The sequence below is a fragment of the Mesocricetus auratus genome, unplaced genomic scaffold (assembly GCF_017639785.1).
Source record: "Mesocricetus auratus isolate SY011 unplaced genomic scaffold, BCM_Maur_2.0 Super-Scaffold_100008, whole genome shotgun sequence".
NCBI lineage: Eukaryota > Metazoa > Chordata > Mammalia > Rodentia > Cricetidae > Mesocricetus > Mesocricetus auratus.
In genome coordinates this window covers 12,383,784-12,399,445 of record NW_024429192.1, presented here as the reverse complement: position 1 = coordinate 12,399,445, position 15,662 = coordinate 12,383,784, and positions in this window count along the sequence as shown.

The window sequence follows — 15,662 nt, the reverse complement described above, 5'->3', positions numbered from 1 at the left end:
GCTGTGAGGTTTAAGAATAAGACGATAAACAGGAGACAAATAAGTGGGAAAGAAGAACCCAAGAAACTCACAAAGGAGGGTTCAGTTTTTTGTTTTGTTTTGTTTTTATTCATTCCACAAGTCATGGCCAAAACTCATCTTTGGTAAAAAGTGTTTGGCTTTTCTGGCAATTTCTTTGAGACACAGACTGACATGGTCCATACTAGAGTAAAAGTCAAAACATAAACCAGGTGACCTTCGATCCCTGATCCTCCCACCTGTGTCAATCGAACACTTAAAGTCATGAACTTGAGCTACACTCAGTATCTAATGAGTTATTTTTTATTGTTCTGATTTATGTAAGATTTTGTTCATGAAATCAGTGGGGAAAAGGTGTTCTCCAAACAACAGAGCTTTGCTTTATTCTGGATTTTGTTAACAGAGGGAGGAAGTTTCTTTTGGAAAGACAGCATCCTTCTCCTGAAAGCTGAGCAAGGTTTTATGTCACTGAGCCAGCCACCTGCTTCAGTGCCTTGCATTCCATCAAAACACTGTGCAGAGATTCGAAACCAGAAAATATTCTTTACGATACAATGGACTTGAGCTTTGTAAAGATGCATTTGCTCTATCTGATACTGTCAAAAGCTTTTGTGAAATGCTGGAGTGTCCTTCAAAGCAGTCAGAAAACAGTGCTATGACAACATGAACACAGTGGCGCCTCTGTCCAATCACTGCGACACACTCATGAGCTGCCTGCTCTTTATTGCTGATGCCCACGATGCTCTTCACATGCCTCCAAACTTGCCGCCAGGGATGAGCCTCAACGTCTCTTCCACTATGGAAGAACTGTTAGGAAAAGATAGGTAAAGAGGGCTTGGTGCCAGAGAAACCTTTCTCGAAATTCAGAATCATCCCTTTTTTTATCAAAAAGGATTCTACCACCTGGTAGGCTGGACCAGATGATGTCAGGAACTGTGACAGTGTTCACAGAGGAAACAATCCTCTGTTGCATGTGTCTCTTATTCCGTGGAGCTCGTCCGTGTCCTGAGAGCTTATGATGTGCTGCATGGTTTGTCTCATGCTCCTACTTCATAAGACTCGCTTTTGAGAACAGATTACTATCCAAAGACCATACGGCAAAGGCAAGCCTGTTGAGGAAACAAAAGCTCTCATTTGTGAAAATGTATTCAAATATTTTATATCAGTATCTAACTTTCACATAAAATGTCAAAAATTGAAAATGCATTTACTGCTAAATGTGAACAATAAAGGATTTCAAAGAGCCAAGCATTGAATTGTACTTTTTAATCTGTTTTATTAAATTCATACTTTATCAAAAAAATGTAAAGTTACTGTTCTTAGCTTTAACGTTGGTTTAAGGAAACTATTTTACTGTAGACTACCTTTTCCCTAAGTTTACACTAACACACCCAAGATAGACTATTTTTAATAATCTATAATTACATTATGACTTTTATCAACTATGCGAAGTGAGGTGTGGGTATTTGACGAAAAAAAAAGATGTAATTTTCCATGATAAACTACCATTTAAGATAACTGGATCTTAGTTGAAATAGTAATGTAAAAACACAGCACATTGGTAACACCAAATTTTGCAGATAGAGAAAGAAATAACAAATATAAATCACTTGCTTTTGAAACAGCTTTTAAATTGCATGCAACATTTTCCCATTGGAGGAGAAGAAACGCTTTAGTAGTTAGAAATATTAAGAATTCTCATATAGCTGAAGTGCAATAAAGAACTTGCAGAAGTTTACAAGGTGGTACCAAACTGAATGCTTCTGTGTCGTATATTTAAATCACTAATAGATGCTGTTTGTGTTGCTTTTTGCTTTTTGTAATTATTTGATGCACTATTAATTCAGTATAAATCTGTTTCAGTGAATAACTATGTAGCTATTTCAAAATCATCTTCCTAAATGTTCAAGTGAAATAAATAAGAGAATGAAAAGGAGCCCTCTATAATGCTAACCTAATTATGAGTAAGAACAAGGCAGAGAATAAAGAAAAATAGAATTAAGCACAATTGACCACCAAGTTTCAAGTGATTTTCCCTCACAGATAACAGATTCTTAGCCTAGAAAGAAATATTTGAACTTAGAGCACCAGAAAAGGTGCAAAAAAAGTAATGATTTAGAAAAAAAACAGCAGGCTTAATATAATGAAAGTATAAATATGAGGAATATTTTAAAAGGGTCTTTGAAAAGTAAGAAACATATCTAAGCAAAATGACACAGTGGGATATTAAGACTGACTTTAATGAACTCAAAAATACAGAACGACCAAGCCAATAACTTCAGCATCAGAAAATACAGCCCAATTCACAAACAACTTTAACCAAATCTTCATGGGACATCTTTACAAGCAGCGTAAATGGAAACCATCTGAACCACTCTCCAAAACTCCTAAAACTTCAGTCACAAATGTGAGAAGCAGAGTGGGATAAACAGTGGTTAACTTCATGAGCATAGACAAAGACAGATGATCTTGGAAATTAATGTTTTAAAAATGAGCTAAGATTGAGTGTTTATCTGTATATGAACAGAGACAATGGTAAATCCCTAACTCACATTCATAGCCCATGTCAGTGAATGGCTTTTTTTTTATAATATTTTCTTTGGAAGTTTATGGATTCTACAAAAGACTTTCTGCTTATTCATACTAGTTGTTGTGGGTTTTTTATTTTCTTTTTTTCTCTTCTTATTTAAATTAGGAACAAGCTTGTTTTACATGTCAATTCCAGTTCCCTCTCCCTCCCCTCCTCTCCTGCTCCCCACCAACCCCCATCTCATCCTCTTTCTGCTTTCCAGGGAGGGTGAGGCCTTCCATGGGGGTCTTCAAAGTCTGTTATATTATTTGGAGCAGGGCCTAGGCACTCCCCTGTGTGTCTGTGATGAGAGAGTATCCCTCTATGTGGAATGGGCTCCCAAAGTCCATTCGTACACCAAGGACAAACACTGATCCACTGCCAGAGGCTCCATAGATTGTTCAGACCTCCTGAGTAACACACACATTTGGGGGTCTGGGTTGGTCCTATGCTAGTTTCCCAGCTATAAGTCTGGAGTTCATGAGCACCCCCTTGTTCAGGTCAGCTGCCTCTATAAGTCTTGGTCTTGACCCCTTTCCTCATCACTCCTCCCTCTCTGCAACTGGACTCCAGGAGTTCAGCTCAGTGCTCAACTATGAGTGTCTGCTACTGCTTCCATCAGTTACTAGATAAATGCTCTAGGATGGCATATAAGGTAGTCATTAATTTCATTATTGGGGAAGGGTGTTTAAGGCCTCCTCTCCACTATTGCTTAGATTGTTAATTGGGATCATCCTTGTAGATCTCTAGACATTTCCATAGTGCCAGATTTCTCTCTAAATCAATAATGGCTCCCTATATTATGGCATCTCTTTTCTTCCTCTCCTCTCTTCTTCCCTGACTTAATCTTCCTTTCTGCCCCTCAATGGTCGCAAGTCATTCTCACCACTCAGCTGTGGCCCACTGTCTTAGACCCGTTCTATTTCTGTGAAGAGACACCATGACCAAGTCAGAATTTACACAGAAAAACATTTAATTGGGAGCTTGCTTACAAATACATAGACTTAGTTCATTGTCGTTGTGGTGGGAATCAAACAAGCATGAAGCTGAAGCAGTAGCTGAGAGAAGCATCCCAATCTTCAGGGAGAAGGAGAGTCACTGGGCCTGGCATGGACTTTAGAAACCTCATTTCACCATAAGTGTCACTTGCCAATCCTTCCAATCCTTTCAACTAGTCCTACTCCCTGGTGACTTAGCACTCAAATATGAGCCTATGGGGACCATTTTTATACAACTGCCACACTGACATTGCACTGGAAGAAACTCTTCCTATCTTCTACACTGTATTATCTGTGCCTTATCTGAATTATTTCAATGAAGATGATAAAAACATGAATATAGTTTTGGTGAAGTAAGACAAGAGGGTTCTGCAATTAGTGACAGACTAAATGTGAAAATTACATAAAAGAAAATTTAACTTTTCAGCTCAGGTTCTGGGGTAGAGATGTGCTCATTGAAACTTCAAAACGTGTTTGTATTTGCTACTTGCAGTGGAAATAATATCAACATACTTCAAGAAACCCAGCAAAAGAATACTGTTAGGCAATATTCATCTGGCCCTCATTTTCTACTGCTATTCATAGAGAACTGTTTTCCTCCGAGAAAGAGATACCAAAATGAACAGAAGTTCTTCTCATAGTGTTCACATGTGACACAGACACCTGCTGTCATGTGCCTTGAGTCATCTCTACCATATAAACTCTACTTAAATAGTTGTTATACTCTATTGTTTAATGAATAGTCACATGAAAAAGACTGTACATATTCTGTTTCTATGAAACTTCTTGCCAAGTAATTTCAATCTGCAGTTAATTGAATTTGCAGTTATAGTGCTCACAAATACAAAGTAAAATAATTTATAAAACATGTGAAAACAGCTGAATATGTTGATTACTTATGACAAAGATATGGGAGATGAAACGACAGGTATACGTGCCTCCCATGTAAGCATGAGTCCTGGAACTTAGAAGTCTGCTCCACATAAATGGCAGAGAGATGAGGCAGCCTGCCTATATCCCCATCTCAGGGAAAATGGAGATTGGATCAGAGCACCAAACTGACTAGCTAGACTGGTTGATTTAGGGAGCTCTGGGATCAATTGAGAGATCTTTGAAATAACCCTGTCTGCCTCAGTGTATGAGGTGGAGAAGAACTGAGGAAGACACCCAACATCAGTCTCTTGACCTTGACATGCACACACATACATGCATGGAAAGACATACATATGTTTACCCACTTGCATGTGAATATACATAAACACATACATGAACAATATAGATTCATACACATGCAAACAAAAGAAATGAAAAGGTTCTATTGATGACCATCGTCAACACTTAATTTGCTTAACTGTGGTAAAGGTTGTTTCATACAGAATTCAAATTCTAAATAATGTTCAAAAGTTAACACCTTTGTTAACCAAAGTTGTGTGTGTATGTGAATGTGTGTGTGTGTTTTACTTCAATATAAAAGTCACAAGGATGGTAATAAGGTTGATTCACTTCTCAATGGAAAGGATTTGCAAAAAATACTCGTTTCCAGTAGGTATAGCTGCATCTGAAATGGATGGAGAAATGATGGTTGGTGAAACAAAAGTAAAGCATTTCAGACTATTGATTTTCTTGTTTGGAGAACTCAGGTTATCACTGCATACTTTTGTTTGCATCAAATTTATACATAAGCATAAAAATGTTTCAAGTTTTAAACTTTAACAAAGAATGCAGAATATATAAATAGAATGGAAATAAGGAGCACCGTTTTGGTTAATAGTTGCTTATACAATTACATTTGGATTTCTCTAAGAGTTTGGCAATAAATACAGACTGTAATCAAGGTATTACTAACTGGAGGAAAATTATATGAACACAAAAAATAAAGCAGAAGCAGGGAGGCAGGAAAGAAGAAAAAAAGAAGTACAAAATCTGGCAGGTCTGTGGAGGAACATAAAGGAAAAGTAGTGACAAAATGAACTATTCAACAGACTGAGCCAAGCCAATATTCTCCTTACCAACTTATCAATTCTTATTTCCAAGAAATAACTCCCATGATTATAACCACATCTGACCTTTGTAGCTAGATCATTCATTCTTATTAATATACTCATTGAAAAAAAATGTGGGTTTCACTGTGGTAAAAATATTGAATATGGTTGGTTATGGTTACAGTTAAGCATATCTGTGATAATCAGCCCTACTTTGTTTTCTAAGGCAGGACCCTGATGTTTAAAACAAGCATTTATAAAATTCAACAGAGTGTGTAATCTCCATATTTGGAGAGACCAATATGATTAAATAGATACATGAATACCAAGGACCTGTCACCTGGTTTGAATGCCTGTGGGTTTTAAACTTCCAAGACAATTTGCTGAAAGTACTTATTACTACTTAAAAAGCCAAAGAACACCCGATAATTAAAATATGTTGGTTCTCCAAAATATTACCTTAAATGGTATTATTTTGCCACTGAAATTACATTGTAGAAGATAATCATGTCCTATTGATTCACAACTTTAGATTTTTCAAGGTTATTTTTGTTTCAGTTTAATGGTTAATAAACTGTATTCATTAGTGACCTGTTCCTGGTAAATGTCATTTTTTACAATCTCCTTGTTTCAGGTTATTTTGTGGGGAGGGGGAGGTTATAGTAACAAAGGAAATCCCATATGAAAAGTCAACCAAGTTAGAATAAAATTAAATTTTCCCTTATATGTAGAGTGCTACATAAATTTAATAAAATTTAGAAACAAGAAATATTGTTCCATTTAATAACCAGTATCATAATAGTGTTTCCTAGTATCAGTTATCAAGAAACCTGTAATTCAACATAGTGCTTACTTATACTTAGTAATGTTCCCAAAGTGGAAGCAATACTTCAATAGATTCTTGTGAAACATAAGACAAGACACATAAAATATATTGAGTAGACCTCACAAAACTATCTATATTATACACTTGTGTCTCTACCTTTGCTTTGATATGTGCATACTAAATAGCTTTTATTCATTGTGTTTTAAATGTAAAATATAACTAAAACCAAAGTGAAGAAATACTAGAATTATCAAACAGCTTAGAGCAATAGGGTAATAAACACAGCTAAAAGATTTGCAAGTAGTTCTATAGCATTTATTTTAAAATTCTGCCTTTGGAACAAAAGCAAGAAAATGGAGCATTTGCGATATCATAAATTGATGTCTAGTGACAAAGTTGAAAACTTGAGCAATTGGCCCATATTGGCAAAGACGGGGATTGTTTTTCTTTCTAATCAGTGAAAGGGCTGTTCTACTCAGTGTGTCCTCAAGTACTTAGCCATACCCTTTCACTACAGTGTAATTCTTTTTCTCAAAATTGTAGAAAGGCTGAGGATAGGAAGATGGCTTCATTGTTAAGATCTCTATTTACTCTTCCAAGGACCCAGGGGTCAATCATCAGAACCCACAAGGTGGCTCAAATCTGTCTGTACTCCAGCACAAGGGATCCACCCCTCTCTTCTCATATGTATGGGTACCAGACATATGAGATCCATAGACTAGACATACATGCAGGCAAAACACTCATGCATGTAAAATAATAACCTTTAAGACAATGATAGAATGACTCTTTGAAAAAGAGGAAGCAGTTATTCAAAAGATGAAGTGAAATTAAAGTGATTTAAATATCCAGAGCAAAGCATAACACTGTCATGAAGTGCGAGTATTCTGAATTGAGGATTAGGAAGCATGCAGTATGCCTGATATTCATAGATTGCAGAAGAAAGCTCTTTTAAAAGAAATTTCAATACCTGAGTAGAAAAATATATGGTATGGAAAACATCTATCCTCAACTGAAAGTTCCTATCAACCATGTTAGTACTAGTAAAGTGTTTGGAAGCATTAGAGGCTTTACTTCAAAACCTGGTGTTAATATCTTTAATTCAGCTTGGTGCTAAGAGTTACGTGTCCCAGAATTATTATAGCAATACCCATTCTAACAAGATTTTAGCTCAGGATAATATAGAGGTAAGCAAATTTAAAGCTAACTATATCAAAACCTTCCAATTCAACAGCTATAGGCATACAGAAATCTCTCCTCCCCACGTAATTGTTGCAGTGTTATGTGTAATTCCAATCACATGCACCTACTAAGTGCTTCCATTTTCCTACTGAAGTCTTCACTAAGGATTTGTTACCTTCATTGATACAAAAAGACTTTCACACATTAAAAAATAAATTTAAACTTAAGGACTGGATAAATGACTCACTTGGGGAAGTGTTTGCCTCTGAAAAACAAGGATTTGAGTTTGACACTCAGAAACAATTTTTTAAGGATAGGTCTGGTAGATGCTAGCTTCAGGGAGACAGAGAAATAGTCAAGTAGTCCCACCTTCCTTGATACTAGTTAAAGCAAGCACAGGTTCTCGTATTTGAATCTTAATTACTATTCTTAACCCTAAAACCATACATTGCACATACCTAGATATATATATATATATCTACATATATATGTATGTAAGTGTATAAATGTTACAGAATGGTGACAAAGAGATACAGAGGCCAAAGACATAGAGACTGAGAACCTGATTGAGGATGCAGAGAGGTCCTGAGGGGAGAAGATAACAAAGGTGGATCTGCAATGGAGATACCGCTTCCATGGGATATCAGTGCACTGAGAATATTCAAACTTGCTATACATTTATTCATGCTTGTGTGAATTATCTCTACAGATGTAACAAAGTTAGCGCAAGTAAGAGCAAGCTGATGGGAAATATTTGATCACACTGCTGAACTCCGAGACTGCCGTGTTAACAAAATTAACCTTGAATCAAGAGATGGAGCCAGTGGCTGTAGAATTATCCATGGAGGGTACAGAGCACCTAGGAAGATGGATAGGAAGATACTAGGAAGGAGTGTGGAGGGACTTAGAGAGATTAGCATCCCAAGGGAATGAAAGAGAGAGTCTGTCTTTCTTTTTGTTCTAGCCAAGCATTTAAGAGACTGGAGGAGAACTCATCACACTGATGATGGCAGAACTTTATTCTGCCTACTGATTCAAATGAATGTAGTCTCTTCTAAAAACAGTCAGAGATACAAGCCTGCTTTCACCGCCTCTCTTTCATATTCCTTTATCTATCCAACCTAACACATAAAACTCAGCATTGCATACTGCAATTCCATTTTGCCCTCCTGGTTCACTTTTTGTTTTGTTTTTTTGTTTGTTTGTTTTTCGAGACAGGGCTTCTCTATATTGTTTTAGAGGCTGTCCTGGAACTCACTCTATAGACCAGACTGGCCTCGAACTCATAGAGATCTGCCTGCCTTTGCTGGGATTAAAGGCATGTGCCACCAATGCCTGGCTCTGGTTCACTTTTTTAATGCTATAGGGCAGAAGTGCTTTTTAAAGGCCCTTTCTTTGGAAAATGGTGGATGTAATTGTTTATATTACCAAGGACAGTGGGGTTGTAAACTTCCTGGAATATGACAGTGGTGGGCACATATGCACCACCTAGAGAGATGAAGAAACAAGAAAGGTGGTCTGCAGATCACTCAAATCAGAGATCTCATGCAGTAAGACAGGAAGGCAGGGACTGGGCATACACAGGCTGTGTTTATGGCCCTTAGCCTATTCAAATTTCCAAAGGACGGGACCCCATGAACAGCTGAAAGAGTGGACATGAAAAGTGGCCTCAGGTCTGTGATGTATGAGCTGTATTAAAATGGGAAGGAAATCCCTGAAGACATAAGAATTTAGGGGCCTTCAGGTTTCATTGTAGAAAGATATTATGATTTGATAGAAAGAGTGAAACCCAGGCAGCCATTTGCCCCCAGCACCATCTTAACACTTGTAATATTTCCTCAGACTACATGTACTACAAACCCCTTGTTGCCCTTGGCATTAATTTACTGAAGCAATATGGGCATCATTTACTGAACACCTTATTTCTTGGCATGCTGATATAACACATTTTGCTTTTTATTTAAAACATTATATAGAGAAGGAAACTCTTAAAACCAAGCTATGAGTTTAGTGCCGTAAGTTGTCCTTGATTTTGAATTTTCACCAAAACTTGTCTTTTTCACCTTTTTTCTCTTTGCTGTGAGATACCATTAATGTCAAATAATGACTTGATTTAAAGACCACTGATACTGGCTGAGTTCAGAAAATGTCGTTAACAATATGAAAGAAATGTCTCTGCTCTATAGAGAGCGTTTAGTGTATTGTAGCCTATACATTTTATGTTTGCTTTGGTCAGTGTTTTACTATATGATCTTGCTAATAGCTTAGGGCTTATTTCCAAATGCGCTTTGCTTGAAGGTTTTAGTGGCTTCTTCTTCATCACTGGCGAAGAAGGTGATTAAAAACAAGGGAATGAGAACAATAGGAACCTGGGAATAGCTGTGGAAACTAAATCATGGTCCTATCAAGGCAACAATAGACAAGTATGTTTCCAGGAAGGCATGCTGCTTCTTATATTCAGTTTCCAAAGGATTATTTTCATGAATTGGCAAATATCACAACATACAATCAATGTAAGATTACTTTTACTTTATAATTTTTTTTTGGAAAGGGATCCTAGAGCCTTGACCTACTAACTGATCGAGATAGAAACAGGCACGCACAGTTGAGCACTAAGCTATACTCCCGGAATCCAGTGAAAATGGAGGAGAGATGACCAAAAGAACCAAGACAGAATTGGAGATACCCACAGAAACAGTTGACTGAGCTAATGAGAGCAAGCAGACCCTAGTTTAAAGCGTGAGAACCAGCATTGGACCAAACCGAGCCATCTGAAAGTGGGTACCAGCTAGGAGGCCAAGACAATCTACGAATCCTCTAATAGTTGAGCCAGGGTTTATTCCCAGGCCAAAACTGGACTTAGGGAGTCCATTCCCAACAGAGGGATACTACTGAAGCCCAGATACAGAAAGGAGGGCCTGGGCTCTCCCCCAAATGATGTGATGGACTTTGATGATCCCCTGTGGAGGGTCTCACTATCCCTAAGAAGTGGGTGGTGGGTGGGTAGGGGAGATGGTGGGAAGCATGGGAGAATGGAAGGGTGAGGGAATGGGGGTGCGGATGTGTAATTTTCTATTAAAAGAAAGAGAAGATTTTAGCATTTAATGTCTCAAAGACTGATATGAAATGTCACCTTAATATTCTTATGGGGACACTACTAAAAGTAAATTATTAGGATACAAGAAAGAAAGGGATAAGTTTAGTTGGACAGATATGTACTGTTTTCTTTTAGTTTACATCATTTCCCCTAATCTTTCATCTAGTAAATCACTGGATCTATAATATGATTCAATATTTTCAGTAAATCACTGGATCTATAATATGATTTAATATTTTCAGTATGACTTGTTAATCATTTCTTTACTGCTGCTCACAACCTCCTTCTACTTTTAACATAGCAAAGAAACAATGTCTTCCCTTTCACTGTGAGAAGATACAAAAACACCTGCAATCTGTTCTACTTTCATTACAATAAAATGCTTGCATTTCCATTCACTCAAGAAAGAGATAAGAAATAACCAGTGTTTAATCAGTAAACTCTATACCTTCCCTGATTACAGTTAATTAAAAGGACTTGAAGCAATTATAAAGGAAGATTGAAAATGTTAATATTATGTGGGTGACAGAAAGTTGTTTTTGGAGAAGACATGATTTGCAGCCTGTACTGAGGACCCTCACTGCCACGATTTCCTGGCTGGGAGAGAGGTAGTGTATAGATCAGGTGATTTCTCTCATCGTCAACTTAACTCTGTCAAGTGAAACGGCCTTGTATTCATATCTGAAGAAGGTGATCTAGACAATCTCATTGTTGTTGAGAATATTTATCTAAAAATCGATATATGATTTTGTTTACTACAGTCATACCAAGGAACTCTGAGTTAGGCATAAGGTTGAAGTTGCTGGAATATGGCAACAAAACTTCAAGCAAGAAAGAAAAGTTTGGCCGCTAAACCATTGATTTTATGACTTATTACCTATGTACATAGATACCCCTTAGCATTATTATTTATTCACATATATACCCATTAGTATTACGAGTTCTACACATAGATATCCCTGGGGCATTAATTTTTTATTTATATATGTATTCCTAGGTATGATTACATATTCGTTTATGTATATCTCAGTATTATTTCATATGTACATAGCTACATATACATACATAACATATATGAATACTTAAGTACAAATATATACAAATGCAATATTTAAGCAATGTAAATATATCATTATTTCAATGAATAATATCCAGTTGTAAATTGCATCGTTCCTCCTCAAACTCTGTTTTGGATAATTTCTCAAAGTTTGAAGTAATAACAAGCATATTGCCAAATAAACTTATTGTCCACTTAAAGTTTGTTCAAAAATCTGTATTTTTAGTTGGTTGGTGGTGGTGCACACTTTTAATCCTAGGGCAAGAGGCAGAGGCAGGCCAATCCCTCTGAATTCAAGACTAGCCTGGTCTACAGAGTGAATTCCAGGACAGTCAAGGCTACACAGAGAACTTTATCTCAAAAAACATAAATCAATCAATCAATCTGCATTTCTATAAAATCTCTTAAATTGAATTATTCTAAGCACAAGATTGACAGTAAAAACCTTGAAACATGGCGCAAAGGCATCTATTGCCCACCTTTCTATTTAATTTGGAATGGCTTTTTAATTCTTCTATGATTATAGTGATTCTCGTAAGTATAATATTTTTTAATTGTGCCACCACTTCTGAGACTGTTTAATACTGCTCTATATACCCACTAAAAATAGATATAGAAAACAAATCTATTTCAGAATTTTCCTGGTTATAAATGCATTAAGTAATTCACTTAAAATTTTGTTTACTAGACAAAAATGTATGTCTTGACAAATTAGCATTGCATTTCAAGCTTTTACTTGGCAAAAATTATATAGTAGGAAATGAAGTGATTTCAGACTTGTCTTTTTACATAACACCACAATACCATGGAGTGTGAATATGACTGACAATCAAGAACAAATTAAAAGTAATCCAAGATAATAAAAGCTTCTATAAGCCTGGTGAGGGTCGTCCTTGAATTGCAATTCCAGAAGCTTCTATATTTGTAGATATGGCCTAACCCAAATGAGCTATCTTTAGAGTTTAGTTCACAGACAGAAACCCCATCAAGCTTTCCTTTTGATGAAAAAGTATCTATAGTCTCTTCATAGACTAAGCCTAAGCCTCTCATAAACATCCATGAAGATCATGAATCTCTCCTATGCCAAGCTATCACTTTTTATATGTTAATACATAAATCCTACTAATCTTATTTCCCATAGGACCAAATGGTTTGTTTCCTAAGATACGTGCTCTAAAATCTGCCTCATGAATAGCTGAAGCCTCAAAGATTAATGTTTCACAAAATCTTCAGAAACAGCATTTGACCAATAAGAATCCATGATTTGGAACAGAGTACTATAAAGCCAAATCCTATGATGATCTGAGAAAATAAGGTTTAATTAGTTTGATCACAAAATTACCTATCTGTCTTGATCTCGTGTATCACCACCAGGATTATAGATGAGAAGGATATGATCTCTTTTGTCTAAATTTAGCAGGATAAAAATAAATTACATTATATGAAGTTATTGGTTTATAACACTTAATGATCCACAATCTTCACATGTCATCTGCTTTATTCATTAAAAAAACCTATATTGTTATCAAACATAAATGAAGATGCTGATGCTTACAAAGTCTAGATAAATAAACTTGAATGTGTTAATCATCACTGAAAAAAAATCTCTGAATTTGACCTTGACCCCTGATCTATTAAACCATAAATTTCACATTTTTGTGCAAATGCAATGATTAAGTATACCATCATCCTGTCAGAAAATATTAAGCAATTAGTACCAAATACTATAATGGTAGAAGAAGAATAAAACAAGAGAAAGGAAGGCTCCTGACTATATACAGTCATCATTTTGATAGAAAATGCAATATTAAATGAATAAACTTAAAAGCAATTTTTAACAAAATAGAAATGGTTTCTGTAAAATGCTTGAATAATATGTAAGTAGAAAAAGAATAGAATGGTTTTCAGAAAATCCTCTCTGAGAAGCAATCTAGTCCCAGAGACAAATAATTTCAAGTGACATATTTGTACCACAATGTGGGAGAGGAAGAGCAGAAGATGTGAACAATGTAAGAAACACCAATAACAGATTTGACCACTTTGGGGGAATTTTATGATCCCTGTATGAACACCAGGCATACAAATGGTATAGAAATTGTATATACGTATATGAAAAACCCATATCAATAAATAATAATGATAAAGTTAAGCTAAAAATTAGAAGAAGAGCGGGACTTAATTACATTTTCTGCAGTCTGTGAAGGTCATTTTTATAGTTTAAGTGCAATATAAGGCAATATAAAACAGAATAATTTGTGACATATATGAACTATATGCAGTTTGACTTTACTGATACAACTAAGTTTTATTGTAACATACCCAGGCTCATTTTTTATGGTGTCCATAGCTGCTCTTAGGCCCTAGTGGCAACATGCAGAAGCAGTGACAAAAACTAAGCATGCTCAACACTTGGTGAAGAAGGCTGCTCTGAGTGGAGTTACCTGCATTGAAGGCAAGAAAGGAATGAAAGGAAATAGGTGGTTAAGCTTAATTCGGTCTATAATATTCAGTGTTTAAGGGTAGGAAGACTCAGTTTGTTACCAGGAGATTACTTAGCATGTTTTATAGTGTTTGACTAAATTTTGCAATGGTCTTTCTAAGTATTTCGTTAGATGCTAGGAAGCTAGAGGAAGAATGAGAACAGACAAAAGTCTACCCTTTATTAAGGCTACATTTGATGAGTCTAAATAAGGCACTAGCAGATGAATGTGGAAGAAGTATCCACTGAGAATAAATAGGATTTGTTGCCACAGTAGAAATCAAATATCTAGCAGAGACAAAATTGAGAATAACCACAAGTTTCCTTATTTACCAATGAGATAGTTGGAGAAAGGGTGGAATTTTAACAAGACACTTTGGCTCTGCAGAGTGGCTTCTTTGACAGGGAAATAAAGAATTCTAATTTGGACAGAATTAATTCAGCCTACTTATTTAATTTTCCACAGTAGGCTATTGATCTAAAGAATCCCTGAGTCCAAAACTCAATGGCAAAGTCAAGTATATGACCTTATGTTTGAGAATCATAAAAGGATGAAAATAAAGTCATTAGCCTGGAAGAGGTCACTTTAAGGCATTCTGTGTAAGATTGCATATCTCCATCATTTGGGGGTCTGAAACTCAAGAGAACGTCTAAGTGATCAGTGAGGTACAAAGTTCTGAGGAATATCCAGCCAAGTGAAGAAACTGAATCAAAGCTGATTAGAAAACGTCTTGTCCAGAATACAGCATTCTGCAACTTCCCTCCCCTTCCACAGACTCTTACATTCATTCGGTCTCCTTGTCCATTATGCTCCCTGTGCCTTGGTGGGTGGTGGTGGTGGTGGTGGTGGTGGTGGTGGTGGTGGTGGTGGTGGTGGTAATAGTGATAGTGGTGGTGGTGGTGGTGATGGTGGCGTTATTGTTGGCGGCATTGGTGGTCATCCCATTTAGAGATGATAATTCAGTCTCATAGTATCAACACTTTGGCCAGTTATACATTGTATACAGCTGGCCAAGGTGGAGAAGAGCCCACATACATGCTCGTAGTTAACAGATTTTAGGTTGCATTGAAATATATACTAATTTGATAGGATATGCTAATATAAAACTATTTTGTACAAGTTTTGGTCAACTAAATGATGCTAGCTTCAGTGTCTTGGTCATATTTTTTGCATCACTCTCCTACAAATCACTGCACACCCTTTTAATGATTTGTTTTTCTTCCTCCTAAAAATGTTGTGCAATACTAATTCTTTATTCAACAAATACCATATCATAATGAGCCCACATCATTCACTGAGGCCAGAAAAAAAAATGAGTCTATTACTTTAAAACCTGAGAAGTTTTTTTCTTTTTTAATTTAAATTAAAAACAACCTTATTTTACACACCAATCCCAGTTCCCTCTCCATCCTGTCCTCCTATTACCCTCACCATCTCCCAATCCCATCCCCCG